Source organism: Sinocyclocheilus rhinocerous, unplaced genomic scaffold (assembly GCF_001515625.1).
Source record: "Sinocyclocheilus rhinocerous isolate Xijiao unplaced genomic scaffold, SAMN03320098_v1.1 scaffold1492, whole genome shotgun sequence".
NCBI lineage: Eukaryota > Metazoa > Chordata > Actinopteri > Cypriniformes > Cyprinidae > Sinocyclocheilus > Sinocyclocheilus rhinocerous.
In genome coordinates, this window is record NW_015636532.1 from 279,332 (window position 1) to 279,585 (window position 254).

Here is a 254-nt window from a genome sequence, read left to right on the forward strand (position 1 = left end):
TAGTAATTATAAAACAATTAGGTTTCCAAAAGTAAGAATAAACTACGACTTCAATTAAAATTTTCAGTCATCTTATAAAAAGTGAGCCATTCTACTTTTAAAATCACTTGCTATGACAACTAATAAAAAGTTTAGTATCACGAAATTCTTGCAAAACTTAAAAAAAAACATTACTGAAAGAAAAATTGGACCTTTCATATCATAATAACATAAATTATTACACTATTATGGTCTCCGGTCTGAAAAAACCTGCA